Source organism: Delphinapterus leucas, chromosome 1 (assembly GCF_059928025.1).
Source record: "Delphinapterus leucas isolate spDelLeu-1000000601 "Yukka" chromosome 1, BTC_Dleu_Yukka2, whole genome shotgun sequence".
Lineage (NCBI taxonomy): Eukaryota > Metazoa > Chordata > Mammalia > Artiodactyla > Monodontidae > Delphinapterus > Delphinapterus leucas.
In genome coordinates this window covers 82,712,624-82,730,560 of record NC_143129.1, presented here as the reverse complement: position 1 = coordinate 82,730,560, position 17,937 = coordinate 82,712,624, and the positions used below count along the sequence as shown (strand labels likewise).

Sequence of the window (17,937 nt, the reverse complement as noted above, 5' to 3'; positions counted from 1 at the left end):
AAAGGAGTAGAGAAATCATAATTCAGTTAAGTTTCGATGAAGACTTACCAGTGGAAGGCATCCATCCTTCTACATCCCCTCATGTCCCAACTTTCCCCAGGGGAATCTAAGGACCTCTAAGATGTCCTCTATCCTGTTCTGTTTTTCTCCAGCAAAAAAGACTAAAACGCAAAATCCAAACTCTTACTTCGCACTTTAAACCCAAATAATTTACCTTCACAAAAATCCAATGAAATTAAAAACATGGGGAAGAAAGACTTAGAATCCAAGTATAATGACAAATCTTGTTTTTTAGATATACTTTTTGTCGGTGCCCAATTTATCATAGCTTATTTCTTTTACCAAAGTTTCATTGGTACAATTTTAAATTAAGTTTAAAAGAAAACTTGAAGGCAACTTAGCAGGAGAGATAAATACATCTACGCACACAATAACACAAATACGTTGACATTCTTCTACATTTGAATCACTATCGCTGAAGAATCCTAACATCCTATTCACACCACTCCAGGGCATCCAACTGCCCCAGGTCAAAGTCCCTATTCTCCATGGTACTCTCAGAAGAGATCTTCCTCAGTCAGACCTGGGAAAATACCACTGTTCACTTTGGACTAGTAAAAAGGACAATGGAGTGAAACGACAGAAGTCCTTCTGTCTTCTAGCTCAATGCAGTGTGGCAGAATGGAACAAACACTGCAACGGGACTTGTGAGGGAATGAGAGAGGTGAGCTAACATTTATTAATCACCTACCTCATTACAGCCACTGAAGACTGAATTCCAGACCAAGCTATCACTTCACTACTTCTGTGATCCTAAGTAAATCTCAGGTATTCCGTTGGAAAATCAATGAGGGACACCAAGAAGCCTAACGGTCCCTCTAGTTCTCTGATTCCATGATTCCACAAACATGATCACTCAACAACAAACGTATTACTGTTAAACATAATAAAGTTATTTTAAAAGTCTTTTGCTTCGTTCCTCTCCAATCCACCCTCTATATACCACTAACAAAATAATCTTTCTAGAACACAAAACTTACTTTATCACCTAATGCTTAAAAAACCCTTAAATGGCTTATCATTTAGTGTAGCACAAGATAAAGCTGTCCATGATCGGCCTTACCTACTTCTCCAGCCTCTTCCCTGCCCTCCAACCCTGTCCTCCAGCCATAATAATTACTTAAAAGTTACCTGAAGAAGCCTGACTGTTTCGTTCCTTTAAGCTTTTGTTTATGCTGTTTTCTCAGCCTGGAGTGTACTTCTCTCTCTCATCTGTAGGGTATATCCTTAACTCATCTTTCAAGACTCAGCTCAAATATCATCTCCTCTGGGAGGCACTTTCCAACCTCTGAATGTCCAAGGCAGAATTGACCTTTAGGCCCCCACTCTGCCCGCTACATACCTCTAACACAATACCTATCACACTTCATTCCATCTATATACTGACACATCTCTCTCCTCCCACTAGACCCATAACCCCCTTGGACGTTGAGATCTTGTCTGACTCATCTGCTTCCTTAGTGCCTAAGACAGTGCTTACAAGAGACATTCAATGGATATTTGATGGAGTGGGGAGCAGAGGAACGGAAAACATGAAAGGAGGCAGAAAAACTCAAGTAAGATGGCCTGAAGAGTGGAGAATAGTAGTATTTATCAGTACCACTATCTTTGGCCTTCTGCTCTTTCCCTAAACTCTAGTCTTCAGAGAATTTATTCATCTTCTTGGCTACAGCTACCACATCTATGCTGATGAACTGCAAAACCACACTTTCAAGCATTATTAACCCCCACCTCTCCACCAGCTGTAGGCTCTTCTCTAACAACTGGAACACCTTTCATTTGGATGTTTCATTGCCACTTTAAATCCAAAACATCTCAAACTGAACTCATCATATTTCCCTAAGAAATGAGGAAACCTCCCTAACTTCTTTACCCCAGTCAGTATCTCAGAAACCCAGGCTTAAAATGCTATCGTTATGTTTGATTGAACACTCTCCATCATCTTCCACATCCAGCCCGCACTGATTTCAATTTTTTCCTTCACAATCTCTTTGTCACTCTTTCCCCTCCTTAACCCACCCTCCACAACTCTAGCTCAGGCCTCATCACCTCACACATCCCAGCTGCTAATCTCCCTTCCCTCCAAGCCAATCTATTTCCCAATATCATCATATTACAATCCTAATAAAAAATTCTCAGTGGTTAGCTATTTTCCATTGTTTAAGATCTAAACTTATAAGCCTGACTTTTAAGACCCTCTATAAACATAGCTCCAGACCATCCTAACCACCTGTGTTTTACTACTATTCACTGCGACTCAGGTCAGTCTCATCACTGCCCCAAGAACATTCCAAGTATATTCCTGTGCCCAGGCTTCTGCTTGATCCCTCTCAGCTCCAAATTTAAATGATTTTTTTGTTATTTGCTTCATTTTCATTTCTTGTACCTAATACAATTTTTTTTAAGATCTGGAGTAAGTCACAATTCCTCTGTGACATCACTCATAACTACCTGAGTACTCTTCTCCCAAAATACCTATGGTATGAGGTCTGTATTATGCAAATGATAATACACTTTCACACTTTAAATTTTTCTCTGGCATAAAGAGGCTCAATAGGTATTCATTCCTTCCTATTACCCTTACTCCCAACTAGGCTGTAAATTCTTCAAGGGCACAAAACTGTCATTTTTCCTAATCCTCCATACCACTTAGTAGAACTAAATTCACAGCAGGTCACTAAAAATAACAGCTTAGTAGTCTCTCCTATCAAAAACTATTTCTTATAGTATAAGGTATAAGAGATAATCCTAAAAAACACAGTTAAAAATAATCCTGAACTAAACTGTATAAATTAAGATGACTGATTTTTCCACCTCTGAATTTTAGCTCAGAAATACTTCAATCTCCTGACTTAAGTGGTAAATAATAATCCTGTGCCCATGACATCACAAGCACATAGTTTGGTAATGATTATGAGAAGGCTGGGGGTAGGCAAGGATGAAGGAAAGCAAGTCAACTGAAAGAACAAGGATGGAAGAACAGCTGTGTGATTTTTTTTGTTTACTTCTTAAGTGTGGACTTCTCCTCATTCCTTTTTTTTTTTCTTAAATTGGCCACATTTTCAAACAAGTTTACTTCAGGAGGAAAAATCTAATAGATTTTCAAAGGAGCTAATATCTGAAGAGCCTCTACAAAGCCCAAGTCCTTCAAAAAAAAGCCAGCTTAATCTTCAACAATGCAGTATCACGCAGTAGGACTCTTCCAGATATTGTGAGTAAAGACTTATTCAGGCTGCAACATAGGCATCTTCTACCAATAGCTCTTAGGAATAAGGCAGACAGCCTGAGGCCACATTGGACACACACAGATTTTGAAAAGAAATTGGTCTTCATTAACATACTCAGTATAGCCCAGTCTTAATTACCCTCATATGGACTTTTCATTTTATGGATTTCTGAGGCAAAATCTTTAATTCAAGACTGACGTTTCTTCACCATCAGTATACTTTCCTCACTATCAGGTAATTCAGGCTTAGAAATGCCAATTCATTTCATCAGTATGATCCCCAAAACACTAAAATAAGTCTGGTTTTTAAAATAATGCATTTTCAAACCGAGAAATTTCTTTCTGAAGTTCTGAATTACCTAAACTAGTGCTCCCTACAATAGCAGAGATGACTGGTTTTTAAAATAATGCATTTTCAAACCGAGAAATTTCTTTCTGAAGTTCTGAATTACCTAAACTAGTGCTCCCTACAATAGCAGAGATGACTGAAAGTTCAATGCACTGGAAACATGACACTGCCCTTACCATAAGCTCTTGAAGAGAATCCAGACATAGCCTTGAGACTTCCCCACAGGTTGGTACAACATCAGACAGTCACAAGCAGAGCTCAACATAGTGAGTAAGGTGTGTAAATACAAAAATTTCTACAAGGAATCTTATGTCTCCTGGCTGATCTCTTTAGGCCAGGATGGTCCAGAAGAGAAGTAGGAGAGTCACAATTTACCAGTGCCTGACTCCTTGTCCCTGAGTTCTTGGATCAGAGGGCTCAATACTTCTCATTAAATCCATCCTTTGTTCAAGGACCTACAATGACTCTATTGACCCTTTCATCAACACCCAACAGAGTCTGGCATCCATCTGAGTCCCCGCCACCCTCTCGCCTGCTCTACCCATGACTTGACCAACCCACATTCTCTCCAGTCATTCTCATTTATTCTCCCCACAAACACAACTTAGTCATTCATACCATCATTGCACACTGTACATTCTATACTTTCTGCCCAGAAGATCTTTTATCTCCTTTTACTCCTAACACAGAATAATTATTTTATTTATTGGAATGCTCGCACCTATTATATAGATAAGGATGGAGAAGTAAATTGCCCAAGGTCACATTAGTAAAAAGTAGAACCACAAGTTGAACCAAGATCATCTAACTCCATAGCCCATGCCTCATTATGACTCTAATCCATAGCCTCCCAAGTCCATTTCAAATTTTACTGACTCAGAAATCTTCCCTAATTTACTTCATTCATACTTTGTTACTTCGAATTTTCTAGTCTCTACATACTTCATTTGTAGCACATTAAACTTGGTTTTGTTTATATGTTTTTTCTTAAATGTTAAAGCTTATAATAGTCTGCTTTCTCATTTACATACTGCCTTCCCCAACATCACCCTTGTCCCAAGGGCAAGAACACCTGTTTTTACAACTTTTATATCTCCCCAAAGCCTGTCACTGACACTTGGAAACTGCCTTATCCACAGGAGTGTTCAGTCATTATTCAGCAAGGATTTATAACTTAAAAAAAAAAATCAACTTCCTTCTTCTATCATATTAAAAAATCAACTAATTTCAGGCATTCATGATAAAACTGTCCTGCATCTGCATTCTAGTTACACAGATTTTAATTGTCTGACTTATCAGGGGCTGTTGAAAAGATTCCAGGCTGCCATTCCACAGCTCCTAAGTTTGCATAGGAAAGATATTGCTGAAGTCACACTTCAAAGCATTGTTTCAGGATTTTTCCCTTGATGGGATGAATGTCTGGCGTAAGGAGAACGTGTGTTCCCTTATAAAGTCCTCTGCCAGCATACTTAGCATGCTTGAGACATTCAGGAGCTCTAAAACTTTAACAAGTGGCACTTAGTGCCCCCGTAACAGTCTGAAAACTTATTTTTAATACTGAGTTATTCCATCATAATTCACTTAGTTACATATATATTGAATCTCAAAATTCCAAACAAAGCCTTCTGAGAACTGAAAACAGTGATGGGCTATTGGGCTGCCCTACACTTATTCCGAGAGTTTATTCACTCCTTCAATCCCCACCCCTAACCCCTGGAATAATATATGTAGTTCAACTAGGGGAAGTTGCTAAATACAGATATGAATTGAATTTGCCAGATATCATCACTAATATTGGCGTGAACTAACTCATAAATTAAAACAACTATTGATAGTCAACAGACTCTGGAACAGCATGTGTGATTTTTAAAAATTAGATATTACCCTTCAAATTAAATCATTTTCAATAGGGGTCGCAAAAGAAAGAGATTAACGAAATAAAGCTTCAGGAAAATTTCCACGTTGTTGGTAACATAACTAGACAAAGTCCAACTAGTAATTAACATTCATTACTGGTCAGCCTGCCTTATACAAGTCAGTAGACAGCCCTTTCTTTGGCAAAGGTTTACTTTTTTTCTTCACAAAGGAGTCTTTGGCATTAAATGAAAGGGATAAGTCAAAGCAGGCAACAACAACAACAAAAATAGTAACAGTTTGGAAACTATCTTCCTTCCATCATTCCTTCCTGCTTGAATGCGTACTGTCCAAAGTGGATATCTGTTCAACTCTAAATTATTCATGTTAATGGATGATTATCGGTAGAAAGGTGCTGATAATCCGAAATGGAAAAAATCGAAAAATAATCTATTTCAGTTTTGGAAAATCTTTTCAGCGTATTTATCATTTCAATTATTCCTAGCATGAGCTAATATGTGTATTCATTTGTAATCTCTAAGTACATAGTAACTGGCCACTAACTCAGGGAGGTGCTCTGAGGCATGCTGGGTAGCTAGTGGAAATTAGAACAGACTGGTATTCAGCTTCCAGATGAGCAACATCAATTTCATTTATTTTACAGTTCTGTCCAGCCTTCAAAATATCAATAGACTAGCACAGCAGGTTGGTTACTAACCTTTAAAAGAAAGGCTCGGAAAAACAATGGGGACAAAGAGTATAATTGTTTGCCCATAATGTATTCATCTGTAAATTATGCACAGCAAATGTTTAATTACAAGTCTGATTCTCCCTAGGCACCCAGCATAAGCCCCTGCTGTCTTCTCCATCCCATCAAGAATGCAATCTCATTTATTAGGAAAGAAAGTTTCTGTTTTTTAAAGTTATACAGTATAGAAAATGTTTTTAAAAGATTTAGGACTAACTACCCTTTTGGACCCGCCTTGTCACTACCTCTTCTCTCTACTTTGTCCTTTCCCACTTTAGAAATAGGTTGAAAGACAAAGGGATCCAGCGTCCTCTAAGATCTAAATATACAGTATGAGAAGCCAAAGACTGAACATTACCCGTTTCTGATTTTCTATAAAGTATTTTATACATATATGTACTAAAAGTCAACTAATTTTTGCCTTTGCATTCATGAAAAGAAAACTCCCTGAAAAGCTGGGGAGAACCTCTTACAGAAAATTTCTTTGAACCTAATTTTTATATCTGTATTGTGCTCAGAGAAGCCACCTGGGCTCCAGAGAGACTATCTAGACCGTGGGGGGGGTGCGGGGGGAGGGGTGGGAAAAAAAGAAGAAGAGAGAGAAGGAAAGACGGAGGGGAAGAGAGAGGCGGAGAGAGAGACTCAGAGCGCTGGTCCTTGTGAGCCGACAAGCTAAAAATACGCCGGCCCAGTAAACAAATCCCGTTCCATCCCGACCGGAGCCACACCGTTAACCTAGTAATTATGAGAAGAGGAGTGAGATCACGCAGCCCCCGGCTTACTCATCATCAGCTTCTAAAGTTTCCATCGGCTCACGGCAACTTTTCTTTTTTCTAAAGTTCATAAGCCTGCCCTAGAACCAATCTCTCTCTCTCTCTCTCTCTCTCTCTCTCTCTCTCACACACACACACACACACACACACACACACACTTCTTTTTCGCTCCCTTCCTCCATTACTGGACGCACCTCAGTTTGGCTATCGATAGGGGAGAACAGCTTGTTTTCTTTTCATTTTACTTTTATATTGAGACTTTAAAATGAACTTTATCCTACAATGAGGGTAGTACCCTGCACTCCTAGCCACCTTAAAACTCCACCATCTCTCCCCGAAAGTCTAGCTGATAAGGGAGGACCGTCCAAACTGCCCAGCACAGTTGACGAAGGGAGGCCACGAACGGGGAAGGGGGGCTGGGAAGGCGGGACGCAGGTGAAAGGGAGGAGTAACCGCGGAAAGGTTGGGGCCAAGCAAGGAACAGTCAGGGCGAAGAGGGGGTGCCGAGAGGAGGTGGCTCAGGGTGAAATATAATCAGAAAGGAGATGGAGAACAGTGGCGATCAGAGGGTCAGAGTTTGGGAGTCTGAAGAGGCAGGAGGGGCGGGAGCAGACGGGGGAGGGTGACAAGGCGGGGGCTCCGTTACCCTCGCGGCTCCCGGGGCAAGGCCCTAGGCCGGGGCGGAGCGCGGGGCCCGGCTGCCTCTCCTCATTCCTCTGCTGTGACCCCGGGGTCCGGCCGGCCCCTCCCCCGTCGACGATGGAGGCGGAGGCGGTGGCAGAGACTGAGACCGCCGCTGTTGTTCCGCACAGGATCAGGAGCTGGAGCCAGACGGGACTGATCTGGACTGGCCTCCCCCAGTGGCTTTTTGCCTGCTCCACACTCGACTCCGGCTGCTGGTTCAGGATCGGTGGTTTTCGGCCGTCCGGCCGGAAACAAGCGCCAGTTTCCGGCCGGAGCGGGTTGGTGGTGACACCCAAGCGGCCCCCGGGCCTCCTCCCGCCCAGCCCCGCCCCGCCCCACCCCGTAGCAGCCCCGCCCTTAGCGCCACTCCCCTAGCTGCGGCCAGTTTGGCGCTTGCCCCGCGCGTGACCCCGTGTTTTCCTGGCCCGTGTACCTAAAGCCCCTGTTCTGGAGAGTTCTTGAACCGGAGCTGGAGGGCTACTGGGTGGACTCTTGAGACTTTGAGGTGTAGTCAGTTGGACACAGCCCTTTGGGAAGAAGCAGAAAGAGGCGGGGTAGTTCTAGAAAGGTGAGAGGGATGAAAATACTTAGACTGAGAAGACTGAAATTCTAGTTACTCTACACGATCATTCTGGGCTGACCGGAGGAAAATTAACACTTCTTCCAGACCAATCTCCACCCAGTTAAGCACTCTCCCTCCTTCACTCCTGCAGTGAACATAGTGTAAGATGTTAGGGGAAAACCCGAACGAACTTTTTGGCCAACCGCATACTTTTCTCTGTAAATACTCACTATTTACTTACTTGCATAATGATAATACCCTATTGACACATCTGCCTTAGACTGTTAGCGCAAGCAAAACAAGTTATGTAGTGTTTTTTTGGTAATACCTTTTAACAGCCTTGTACAACAACCATGCTGTAGCGTAGTTCAATTCACAAATATTGAGTCCCTACTACGTGCAAGGCACTGTGCTCATTGATCCTGGGGACACAAAAATGAATAAGACATAATTCCAGGCATCAAGGGTCTTATGCTTTAGTAAAACACAAAACTGTATTGTATAAGGCAGAACTCACATATGTGCTGTGTGATTTACAAGGACCTATGGCTATGGGAACATAAGCCTTGCCTGGCACATAGCAGACCTTCCATATTTGTTGAATGAATAAATATTAGACGAACGTGGACAGTTTCAAGTAAGAAGAGCCATTTAATAAATACCTCTTTATGACAAACACAAAGTGCAGCCAGCCCCTGCTATAATCTGACCAAAGAAATGTAAGTTTTTTAAAGTTTATTTATTTTATTTATTTATTCTTGGCTGTGTTGGGTCTTCATTGCTGCGTGGGGGCTTTCTCTAGTTGCAGCAAGCGGGGGCTACTCTTCGTTGAGGTGCGAGGGCTTCTCATTGCGGTGGCTTCTGTTGTTGCAGAGCACGGGCTCTAGGCGCGCGCGCTTCAATAGTTGTGGCTTGTGGGCTCTAGCGCTCCGGTTCGGTAGCTGTGGCGCTCGGACTCAGTTGCTCCATGGCATGTGGGATCTTCCCGGACCAGGGCTCAAACCCTTGTCTCCTGCATTGGCAGATGGATTCTTAACCACTGCGCCACCAGGGAAGCCCAAGAAGTGCTACATTTTAATTCAGATTCCTAACATTGTGGCAACTGGTTTGCGTTTTCAAAATGTTGTGCCCATTAGGCCTATTTAAAAACAAATATTACAGTCAACTTTTCTGTCCCCTCACTACTTTCTGAAGTCTTCAGTTTCTAAAGGTAAAGAGGGGAGCATAGACACTTTAGAATTAATTATCCAGCTCAAGACTAGAAAATTGACATCTGAAACAAGAAACTTCCTAGACAGCTATATCTCTTGGGAATATCCTGGATTTAGAGTTGAAGATTTAGGGCCTAGGGCTATACCAAGGCCAAGCAGGTCAGAGTACCTAGCATGAGGCACATCCAGGACCAGCAATACAGGTTGGCAGGCAGAGGCATTTGGGGGACAAGCATGTGGGGACTACAAATTTTGGACACTGCTCAGTGGCAAATTTGAGAAGGAGTAGGATGAGACTTGGTCACCAAACTCCATGGATCACACCCACCCCTTGCCAGCTAGATCTGAGGTAGGAAGAAAGGTCCACAGATGAGGGGCCTCAAAAATTTAAAGCTATCTTGTTTCATCAAGGCCCTCCCAGGACCAGGTTATGCCCATCTGTTAACTACGTCTTTCTAGTCTTAACTCCACTACCACAGACTTATTATGACCAGGTATGACGTTCAAAGGCCTTCTCCACCTCTCAGTACAAGGCTGACCTTTACTTTTGGCAGTGAGTACAAAAAGTTTCCAAATTTGAAAGCTGGACCAAGTTGCTGGTCAAACTCATTTAAGTGACCACACTTTATAGGCTTGCCTGGAAATTTAGGGGCCAGGAAGTGATGGGGTTGCAGTTGCTTTGTGCCTGTTTCTTGCTCTGACCATCCATCACTCATTGTTGTTTGTGCAGTTGCTCAATGGGCTGCTTGTTTTGGGTCAGCCCAGGCTGTATGGGTAGCAGTGTGGTCAGCCGGGCTGGGAGCCAGGCCACCTGGGTTCTGGTCCCAGCTCAGCCAGCCCCTAATCCATTAAGTGATTCCCTATTCCTATGTGTCAATTTCTCTGCCTAGAAGCAGGGAACCTCTTTTGTAGTGATGTGCAGCCATTCAGGCTGTCACTATGCTAAATGCTCAGAAGCAGCTGTCCAGTGTCATTGTGGGAAGTCAGAACACAGGTGATTATTTTTTGCTGACAGGTAGAAAAACAGTAAGGGAAGTAAAAACAGCAGAGAAAACCCTACCAGTATACACAGGGTCACACAGCCTTATCTGCCATTCAGTACAAAGTTCTCATCCACCCTAAAGGCCTGTTTACTCATTTTAGCAATTCTAAGGGCTACTCCAAGGAGCTCCCTGAGTTTTCACTTCACTTTAAGCAAGAGCAGAAAAAAACAGAGCTTTGCCTTTCAGCAGAGAAACTAAAAGGAGAGATTATTTCAACACCTGGGCTAATGGATAGAGTAGGGGGAAATGTTCAGAGAAAGCTATTTTGCAGCTAACCAGGAAAACAAAAAACAAACAAAAAAGGCCACCCAGCAATTGTTTGCATTTATATGCTTTTGTGGTAGAAAAGAAAATCAAACCAAAATAACTTCCTTTCCACTACCACCACTATAATTTAGACCAGTGGTTCTGTGGAGTCTTAAAAACTACATACCGTATGTGCCTAGGAACCTCAGATGGCTAACTCAGAATTCTTAGGACTGAGGACCATGAATCTATATTTTTTAAAAATATCCACAGTTCTTATAAAGTGAAACGCTTTCCTACTCTGTGACCCAGCAATTCCACTCGTAGGTATTTACCCAATAGAAATGAAAACAGATGTCCACAAAAAGCTTTTACGTAAATGTTCATAGCAACATTATTCATAATAGACCCAAACTGGAAACATCTCAGATGTCTACCAACAGAAAAATGACAAATACACTAATCAAACAATGGAATACAATTTTTAAAAAATGGACTCCCTTTAAACACAACAACATGGATAAGTCTTAAAATCATTTGTTGAGAAAAAGAAGCCATTTATATGAAATTCGAGAACAGGCAAAAGTAACCATGATGATAGAAATCAGAACTGTGGTTGCAGGGACTTCCCTGGTGGCATTGTGGTTAAGAATCCACCTGCCAATGCAGGGGAACATGGGTTCGAGCCCTGGTCCAGGAAGATCCCACATGCTGCAGAGTAACTAAGCCCATGTGCCACAACTACTGAGTCTATGCTCTAGAGCCTACGAGCCACAGCTACTGAGCCCGAGTGCCAGAACTACTGAAGCCTGTGCACCTAGAGCCCGTGCTCCGCAACAAGAGAAGCCACCGCAATGAGAAGCCCGCGCGCAGCAATGGAGAGTAGCCTCTGCTCGCCGCAACTAGAGAAAGCCCGCACGCAGCAACAAAGACCCAAGGCAGCCAAAAATAAATAAATAACTTTATTAAAGAAAAAAAAAAGAACTATGGTTGTATATTGGGGGCAAGTGGAGATTGAATAGAAAGGGGGCATGAGGGAAATTTTTGAGGTGACGGAAATGTTCTATATCTTGATGAAGTAGCTGTTACACATGTACATCAAATTGTGTACTTAAGATCTGCACATTTCACCATGTGAACTTTACCTCAATTTAAAAAATAGAAAACAAACATCTTGGGTTCCTTCATAACACTTAACCAAGTTATAAATTTACATTTACTTGTAGATTATTTCATTGATATTTGATTCATCAGTTAGATTGCAAAGCTCCACCAGATATGTTCACCGTTTTATCTATAGTACCTAGCATAGTGCTTTACCCATGGCAGTCATTCATTACATATCTATTGAGTGAATGAGTGAATGAATTGGCAGTTGAGAACCATTGCTTTGGTAGTACATATCAGACTCTATTTTATAATAGAGTCACATCTAGACTCATAATAATATAACTGGGTAGCAGCATGTTGCTTGCTTAACCACTGTCCATCCCCCTACCCCGCCCTTGCTTATAGAATCCTGATCATGTTTAAGCAGCCATCCTTCTCTATGTGACCATGGCCTTCAGGGGAGATTGACTCCAGTGTAGGGGTGGGGGCTGAGTGGGAGGGAGACGGGTGAAACACTGATGGATCTAAACCAATCACGGGGTTCCATTCCCCTTGCCAGTACTTGGTTTAGGACTATGATAAAATTCTCTCCAGTGTGAGATTTGAGGAAATCTGATGGACTTCCTTGCTCCTACAAAGAGACAAAGAGAAATAAGAAATGATTCTCTTTTGCTGCTGAGTGTTGCTGGATTTGGAACTGCTGTTCTGTTTGGAGGACAAGGTGACATACTAAGGATGGCAGAGCAAAAAAAATGAAAAGAATCTGGGTCTTGGGTGAACTGCTGAATTAGCCAACCCTCAGCCGTCCTCCTTGAATTTCTTATTATATAAGAATACGTCTTCCTTATTGTTTAAACAATTTTGAACTTAGTTTTTCTATTGCTTGTAAGGAAAAGCATCTCAGCTAATATAAAGCCATCAACAATTCCTCGATATCTATAGGATAAAGCCAAAATTCCTCAGTCTCCCCTGTGAGATCCTATACAATCTGACCCCAGTCTAGTACTAACTCCAGAATGTGGCTTGCTAATTTCCGTCTCTCCGATGGTGTTCTGCTTTCTTTACCATCAATGGTAAATATTAACAACCAGCTCTCCAGGTGGAAAAGGCCCTGATTTATAGCCTTTAGCAATTTCCATTGTGTAAATATTTCTACTCCTGATAATTTCATGCCACTAATATGACATCACTGAACACAGAGTCAGGAAGAGACATGCAATCAGCACCAGCAAGCCAGTTAGAGGACTCTACCATGCTACTACCCACCTTCCTTTCTTCTGTCTATAAGTTTTCTCCCTAGAGTTCAAGGCCCAACCTGTATCATGTCGTTTTAAAGACTTCCCATAAAATCCTAAACTATAAATGGCTTTACCAATCAATTGGAATCTAAAAATTGCCTTGAACTGTTAGTCTTCACAAGCATTTGCTCATCAGTCAACTATTTAATCAATTAATTTAAGAACCTAGGAATAATAAAACAGCAAGAGAGAAGAGTTCAGTGATACCATTTACGTTCCCACATCTTCTAAAGGGTTCCTAAGATTAGGCACTAGGGGAACTACTAAGCAGAAAATCCTGCCTCCAGGCCCTAGAAGTAGTAAAGATCACTGGAGGTACATTGTTGTAAATAGAACCTATCAGCTCTCAATTATTGCAAGTGCTGGTCCCCAGGAGAGCTATGTTAGGACATTAACTACAAGGCTGTTGGCAAGATTTGGGCTTGTTCCTATTCTGGTCCTGACAAATCCCCTGAGGATGTAAGAATGGGAGTTTAAGGCCATCAGAGGCCTAGCAACAGGTAGGTAAAGAAGAGAAGCCAGTTCCTGAGGCTTTGAAGAGAGCAAGTGCTACCTTACCTGATTGGAATGCCATCCAGGTGGATCAGCTTCATCTCCACCTCACAGGTGACACCCTTAGGTTTGGAGGAAAAGCAAATAATTAGACTGCCAACACATTGGCTGGGGCAATGAGGAGAGGCGGGGGAATGGAGTGACTAAGTCACTCTGTCCCCTGACTAGGTCAGCCCTGGGAGGCAGGCCAAATTCAGGCTACTGGAAACTGACAGAGCATTCAAGGGATAGGAGATGTGAGACTGCACCAAACTCTCCTTTTTTAATGAGACAAATGGCCCATATTGAGCTCTATGGGTACTGAACACTAGGAATGTTTTCTAAATTATAAGTATGTGCTTCTTTCCTGCCTTGGAGAGCTACCATCCACCTGTAAGTGGTATAGTTGAGTGACTATAGGTACCCTCTGACTACCTCTTTCCAAGTTACTGAACTGATCAACATTAGGGTTTTTCCCATGTTGCTTATGTTCTGTAGACAAGCCTGCAGATCATAGCAGCTCCTCATAGAGAAGTAAGTGGATGATAGTTTTTTCTGCTGGAAAAAAAAAATCTGAATTTGAAAAGCGTCAAAATGTTACCTTAGGTTACCCTTACCCTAGCACGTTAGGTAACCTTCCTAGTCGAAGAAGAGATGGAATCCTGAGGTCAGAAGAAATGAGAACAAGACCAAGAACTAGGGAGATGCATGGATGAGTAAAGTACTCTAGGGGCACCCAAGAGAAAAGTGTAAGGCCTGAGGGACATTGATTATGAGAAAGCATTGACTATGGGAAAAGAAAGGAAGGAAAACTGAGGGGCTGAAAAATGAGACCTGCTCGAAGAAGGTCACAAGTGCTAGTCAGGGATGCTGCCCCTGCAACAGTGTTTGAGTGGTCTAGCCTCCCCCAAGCAGTGTCCTTTTTCTCCTCCTCTGGGCCAGAGATCACACACAAGTGGCAGCTCTGCTCTTACTTGCCAGTAAATGATACTGAATATAGTGCCAGAACACTTGCCTCCTTATTTAGATCCTCTACAGGAGCAACAAAATGGGAATTAATACCATTCAGTGAATTCTTTTGCTATTTTTAGGCACCCACCATGTGTAAGGCATGCAAAAATACAATCATAGTCTTTAAGGAGATTTCATGAACAAGACCAGGCATTAGAAATCCAAATCCTTCTATGACACGTAGCCTTCACCTAATCCAGAAAAAAAAAAGGGAGGTGGGACTTCCCTGGTGGCGCAGTGGTTAAGACTCCTCACTCCCAATGCAGGGGGCCTGGCTTCGATCCCTGGTCAGATAACTAGATCCCACATGCACGCCACAGCTAAGAGTTTGCATGCCACAACTAAGGAGCCCTCTAGCCGCAACTAAGGAGCCCACGTGCCGCAACTAAGACCCGGCACAACCAAATAAATAAATAAATATTTTTTTAAAAAAGGGGGCTTCCCTGGTGGCGCAGTGGTTGGGGGTCCGCCTGCCGATGCAGGGGGCGCGGGTTCGTGCCCCGGTCCGGGAGGATGCCGCGTGCCGCGGAGCGGCTGGGCCCGTGAGCCATGGCCGCTGAGCCTGCATGTCCGGAGCCTGTGCTCCGCAACGGGAGAGGCCACACAGTGAGAGGCCCGCGTACCGCAAAAAAAAAAAAAAAAAAACCACAAAAAAACACAAAAAAGAAACACACACACACACAAGGAAGGTGATGTAGAGTATAAAAGGACAATGTGGCCTTTGACTACAGACATCCATTCCTAAAAGAAGCTGAAAGGGCCAATTCTTACTGCCCGTACTGTACATTCTGTCACTGATTTCCTGCTTCCTACATGACTTCCTTTTGATCTTTAGTTTCCTCCTCGCCTCCATCTCTAGATGAATAGTATTTATAGGCCCTTATGCAGCAAACTGCTTCTAACACTCAGATAATGGTGGTTACTTCTTTTTTTTTTTTTTTTTTTTTTGCGGTACGCGGGCCTCTCACTGTTGTGGCCTCTCCCGTTGCGGAGCACAGGCTCCGGACGCGCAGGCTCAGCGGCCATGGCTCACGGGCCCAGCCGCTCCACGGCATGTGGGATCTTCCCGGACCGGGGCACGAACCCGTGTCCCCTGCATCGGCAGGCGGACTCTCAACCACTGCGCCACCAGGGAAGCCCACGGTGGTTACTTCTTAACACTGAAGCACAGCCCAGTGCTCTGGCCTATTCTGTGGGATACTCCTAGCACTGGACATACACACATCTACAGTTAGGTTACACCACAGACTCAGTTTGTCACTAGTGTCCCTGCTTAAACCCAGGTTAGTTTTCTTTTAATGTCTGAATCTATTGTCAATACCTCTACATCGAATCATTAATTCTGTTCCTTTCACCCAATTCCCATTGCCGTAATCCTAGCTCATGACCTCTGACCTAAGCTACTGTAAAATAAGTCCACCACTGGTCTCTTGCCTTTCATCTCTCTCTTCTCCTACTATCCTTCATGCCCTGTCTAAAACTAAGGTCTGGTCACATCATTCCCCTGTTCAAAAATCTTCAATTGTCCTTGAAGCAAAATGTATCTACTGCCAATAATAATAATGATGATAATAATAATTATTATAGGTATATTATAATATTAAATTAAATATTATAATTCTATTACATATATATTATTATATTATAATCATATTATCATATACTTATAGAATACTTTTTTTGGTCAATGTGGTTGGCACTATACATCCCTGAGGGACTAAAAGAATTCAAAGAGCTCGTAGCTTACTTTGTGATCATTGCGTAAACTGAGAAAGAAAATATGTAATGTTATTTAAAACCAAAATTGACTACAGCTGCTGCCTTTTAAAGGCAGTGATGTAATTCATATAGAAAACGAAAATTTCTTCATACTGCCTGCTTCCCCTCACAGAAATGGAAGAAGGGAGTGGTGGCCTTTGCAAGCCTCAGTTCGTCCTTCTGAGTCTCAGGATGGGAACTAGAACTGATGATCCACAAATTGGCATGACACATTACTGAGTCCTTGGCTCTAACAAAAAAAGGAGAATAAAATTATAAAAGGGGAGCCCCGTGGAAGGAGATCAGGAAAATGAGGAGTCTTTTTCATTTATTTATTTATTTATTTTCTGTCTGTGCCGTGTGGCTTAGCGAGAGATCTTAGTTCCCCAACCAGGGATTGAGCCCAAGCCCTCAGCAGTGAAAGCACAGAGTACTAACCACTGGACCACCAGGGAATTCCCAAGGCGTCTTTAAGCGAAGAGAAAGGAACAAGCAATATGGCAATATAAAACTTCTTCATCGCCTCCAAATCTTCAGCAAAGCTTAACACATACACAAATATCCTGTGCGAGGAGTATTTTCTGGGGAAAATGAAAGTGGTCATTTCACATCTTGGGGCAATGTGGTGGAAAACAGCAACAGCCCACTATAGATGGTGAACCAATCTATCCATTGAACCAATCAGTAACAAGGAAAGGCATAAGGCACACCCCCACCTCCAGAATTCCAGGAGAGACTGAGGGCTCTTACCATACAGGAGAATGGGCTTAAGGCAGTTTCATTTGAATCTCACTGGTATCTGTACAAAAGCACTGGAACCTTCACAGAAGCATGGGTTATGATTTGATGAGAGATGTGTATTCCCTTTTGACTCCCGTTCCCTGTGAGTATTCCGGGGGCCCAGTGTGTGCTCAGTGCCCACCACATGAGTACTAAATAAATACGTATCTGATAACGGTGTTGACATTTTTCATTTTCCTTTCATTCAAAATGGTCTGCTCAGAGGCCTGTTCCATCGTGCGTTTTCTGTTCCTCCAGCTGTGGTCAGCAAGCAGTGTTCCCTCCCTCCCAGTGTGACTGTTACAGGGGCCACCGCTCCTCTACCCAGGGATGGAATCTGCCACAAACCCAGTGAACAGTAGTATTCTTAAGGCCTTCTCCTCAGTGAAAACAAAACGCCATGTCTCTTCCCCAGACTTATTGCCACCCACATTCTTTCCTCCCCTGGGTTAACTTTGCTAATAAGAAAGGTCCCAGATAATTAGTAGAGGGAATTGGAATCAAAGAGAGAAATAATGGAAGATACCATCCTTGTGTCCTATTTAGTAAAACTAGTGTCTGAGCAGAACAGTTGGTAACCTCTGTGTATTTGGAGGGAAGACAGTAGACAAGAAAAGAAGCAAAAGACAGGGGCTTTGAGTAGGAATTATAAAGGGTGGTTCCCAGGTGACAAATTATACCACCCACTGGGCT

At 42.7% G+C, this 17,937-nt stretch overlaps 1 protein-coding gene across 4 annotated transcripts in view; it reads right to left on the bottom strand.

The window, feature by feature from the left end:
* The window catches only part of OTUD7B (OTU deubiquitinase 7B), a 54,158-nt gene extending 46,208 nt beyond the window's left edge, over nt 1-7,950 (bottom strand). For 2 of the 4 annotated variants that reach the window (XM_022564122.2, XM_022564121.2), the window contains exon 1: nt 7,657-7,765. The gene's annotated coding sequence lies outside the window, so the exon portion shown is untranslated. Of the gene's footprint in view, nt 1-7,656 lie in introns of all 4 variants that reach the window. The other 2 variants (XM_022564125.3, XM_089916294.1) reach the window with 2 other exon arrangements.
* Between the last annotated feature and the right edge of the window lie 9,987 nt (nt 7,951-17,937).